Raw genomic sequence first — 4,560 nt, forward strand, 5'->3', positions numbered from 1 at the left:
ATATATAAGATAAAGAAGGTCTGGGCATATGAAGGTACAGTGTTGAGGAGAGAACTCCCTAGATTGGGAGTGTAAACAATTGTATTCCTATCACCCTTCTGTATGACCTTAAACTCATTGTTATTCATTATTGAGTTCCCTCATCTCTGCCTAGGGGTAGAAGGGTGTTCACTAAATGACTTCTATAAATCCCTTCTAAATTTATGAACTCATTATATCCTTTGGAAATGATGAAATCATAATCAAGAACCCTGAGCCTGGCACAGTGTACAAATGATTCCCCTCCTATTTGGACTATTGTTTATGCATTTGGTATGAATTGGGAAGAGAAGGCTTTGTTAGACACCCAGACACTTGGCAGCCCTAGGAATTGAGGACACTCCTCAGAAAGATAAATAAACTCTTGGGTGTTTGGGGAAAACTCACCTGCTTAAGTCAACAAATAGACAAAGCTGGATATATAATTGTCTTCCAAACTTTTTTTTCTTTTCTATGGGATGAAGTGAAGGTGTGAAGGAATTTAGAGAAGTAGGAGGACCTTACTTTGAGATACATTACTTTGAAATAGTTTGAAAAGTTGACTACTGTACCATTTGCTAATTATATTTTCCCTTAATTAACTACTAATATTTGGTCTTATGATGACCCTTAATTAGCAGGAAAGAGGCTTTTCATTATTTTCCCAGACCAGGATAATTGGAGAAATCTTGATGGGGATCTCAATCCAGGAAAGTAATTTTTAAATAAAAACTCTTTTACCTGTGAGCAGATAGAGGGTGTGGAGCTCTATTAGTATAAAAAGGAAATGCCCACAGAGAATTCTGGGTCTCAGCCAGAAGTGCTATCTCCTTTCCTTACTATGTAACATAATATATATGGATTTTTCTTCCTTTGGTCATCCTTGATTTCCTGCTCACCAGAGAGAAAGCAATAGACAACTTACATAATGAATGCTTCAGTGATATACAAGACATTGAAATTCTGTTTTGAACTGATACCCTTTTCCTCTCTGTAGCATTTGGACAGTCATCCCCCTGGATTTCCTACAATCTTCCTGAAGAAGGAGAAAAAAAGAGAACTGTTACATTTCTACGTGGCTTCTCAGGAGACACATTTATTTATAATACTGGCAATTTTCGTGCTGACCGTGTAAGGATAAGAGCATTCTCATCGAATAATTGGTGTCAGAGTAGTCTTATAGAAAGAAAACATTATCCAATTATGAGGACTCGAATAGATTTTAGTTTTAATTAAAGAGTTTTTGGTAAGTGTGAATCCTATCAAACTGCCTTGGGTCGAACTTTGAGCTAAGGTCTTGCTTAGGAATTCTGTGAGACTGGAATTCAGAAAAACAGAAATTTGATGAAGGAAATTAGTGGAAGATGGCATGCTTGAACTTTCAAGACTCCAACAGTTCCTTCTTTGGCTATGGATAGCATTTTCATTGTGAGTCCCTTATGGTTTTCTTAAGAGACTTGCTTTGCTGATAACGTTCCTTCACAGTTGATAATTATATGATATTTCTGTTACTCTCTCTATATATACACATTCTTCCTCTTGTTCTGCTAACTTCACTTTGCATCAGTTCATATAAATCTTTCAGAACTCATCCTGTTCATCATTCCCATGGCATAATAATATTTTACTATAACCAAATACCATAACTTGTTCACCCATTCCCCATACAAAAATATTTTCAAATAATTAAAGGAAATAGGATATTTCAATTAGGGATTAGTGATATTACTATACTATCAGACTAATAGGGCTCCTTGTGCAATCTATATGTCTCTAGATAGTCCAAAAGAATAGGATAAATGACTTGATTGGATGTTTGGTGCAAGTCTTACTAAACTGTATCTCTATATTTGCTTGATCTACTAGGCAAGGAACTATTCCAAAAATGGAGTAAGATAGAATGGGTTTGTTAATAAAAGAGACAAACAAAAAAATGGTTCATTTCTTTGGTAGCATTCAAAAAAAAAATAAGTTAAAAAAATTTAATAGATTTAGTAAGATTTAGGATACCAAGATTCAGGACAAGGAAATAGAGTATGCAAATAGACAATAAAGCAAGCCAGCTTTATGCAGGGGATGTAGTTACAATAAAGAAAGATAGTCCAGTGTGGACAGAAATAGATCAGGTCTACTGGAGCACTGGATAGGACTGGGCAACATAAATCGGTAATGTTCTGGCTTTCAGATATTACCATTGCTCTCATTTTGACAGAGTGACTCAGATTGTGCACTTCATGAAAAACTAATCCCAATTTTTGAAACCTAGTAAGTTACAAGGGAACACAGGACAAAGAATTTCCCCACCCGCACCTTCATTGAAATCAATGCAAGGATGATACTATCTACAATCTTGCAGTCTCCTTACCCTATGGAATCTTTTCTGATCCTGTCTGCTAATGGTGTCAAATAAGAGAGGAACTAATCTTCCTAACAATTTTTTCAAAGTAAGCTCTTTGAGGGTAGGGTCTATATCGCCAATATGTTGTTTTGTTTTGCTGGATCATAATCATTTGTAACATAAAATGATTCACTATTTTTATGGGGAAAAAAGATAATAGTCAGTTTAAAATGATAATGAATAAAAGTAAAAGAATATCAATAAAACTTTTTTCTTTTAACTGAGAATCACTGTCTTACTTTTCTATTTGTATTCTGAGTATCTAGTACTATCTTTGACATTTAGTACGTGTGAATGAATGTTTATTGTTAAAAGGATTGATGATAAATGATGATTTCTGAATTTCTGTAGATATCCCTTTTGGGGGGATCTGGATATTTTTTTAATCATGTCATTTTGTTACCTCCTTAATTCTCTCAGTTACTTTATAATGCCAGAGCAAAAAGTGTCAAACAGGCCCACTCTCTTTAATTAACCTTCTTTCCCCTAAAATGACCTTTTGTGATCGACTTGCAAAATTATATGGAGAAAATAATATAAAGCTGGGGAAGTATACCAACTTGGGCCTTATGCTCAGTGTCTTATTATTCTTCCTCCACACTAGGGAAGAGGGATTGTCCTTTGCCAAAGGGTCCCAGCCCACTTCCTTTGGAGCTAGAAATTCTTTTTGAGAAGTTCACTCCCAGAGTACATGGACATGCAGAGAGAAAAAGAGCTTCAAAATACCAGTGGAAGGGAGATCTAATCAGTTTTCAGGTACTGAGTCTCTAAAATGCCTCTTGTATGTAGCCCCTATCTATGACCATTATACTTGTTTTTGCCTCACTACCTAGCCTAGACTATCACAATAGCTTCCTGTGTGGTTGGCTGACTCCCATATCCTCTCTCCCATATGTAGGTTAGCTTTATTGTCCAGTTGTGTGCTCTGTATATCCTCATCCTGCACTTTAGTATCCTGGATATTACTAAGCCTCATCAATCCATCCCATTGAGCCAAAATTTAAAATATAATCAATCATATTTCAAATAAAACACCAAGGTATATGATTATAACAAAGGGCAAAATGCTCTAACAAAATACAAATATTGATATAATAAAAATTTAGTCACACATTTTATTTCTTATTTCTAAATTTTTTTTTTATCCATCATCTCCTATCTAGCCATAGCAGCAAAAGATACTTCTGTCTCTTCTCCCCAGAGTTTAAATGATGTTATCTTATGTATTTACATTTGGAATCTATTTGAGAATTTTTCATGTGTAGTGGGAAATATTGACCTACTATTATATTATTTTTAAAGAGCTTTTTGAAATTCCCATCAATTCTTATCAAATAGGGAAGCATTCCCTAAGGAGATTATGCTTCTGGGTTTTCTGATTACTGAGTGTTCTAGTTAGGTTGGTTCTTTTATTCATCTAGTCTTCCATCAAAATAATTTTTGTTGTTTAACCGCTACCAAGCAGGTTGGATGAATAATTATTCATAACAATTTGGACATTCAGAAGCACTTGTCTCCTTCATTGAAAACACAAGTAACTACAAAATATAAAATAAATAATTTTGATTACACTAAATTAAAAAGGTTTTGTACAAACAAAACCAATGCAACCAAAATTAGAAGGGAAGCAACAGATTGGGGAAAAAGTCTTTATAACCTAAACCTCTGACAAAGGTTCAATTACTCAAATACATAAGAAGCTAAATTAATTGTATAAAAAAATCAAGCCATTCCTCAATTGATAAATGGGCAAGGGACATGAATAGTGTAAGAGGGGAAAATGGAAATTATTATGGTTGGACTGGATATTTAAGGTTTGGTCTCCAGAAATTGATTAACTTGATTTCAAAATAAAAGAGACCCAAGTCAGGATGACTATTATGGTGGTTTATTTACAATTAGGAAGGCTGAAGGTGAGGAAAATGAGAGAGAGAAACTCTGGTCCAGACCAGAGGCCCCAGCAGAGGGGGCACAGAGGTTAATTAAACAAGGCTTCTAGCTACAAGGGCTCCTCTAAGAAGAGACACCTCCTTGAGGCTAGAGCTTCCAGAAATGCCAAAGGAAAAAGGAAAGGGAGTCAGCCTAACTTACCCATGTGGCAATTCAAAGGGAAGCAGTCTGAGGTCTCACGCTAGCTCCTTCAA

The sequence above is a fragment of the Gracilinanus agilis genome, chromosome 3, assembly GCF_016433145.1.
Source record: "Gracilinanus agilis isolate LMUSP501 chromosome 3, AgileGrace, whole genome shotgun sequence".
In the NCBI taxonomy this organism is placed as follows: domain Eukaryota; kingdom Metazoa; phylum Chordata; class Mammalia; order Didelphimorphia; family Didelphidae; genus Gracilinanus; species Gracilinanus agilis.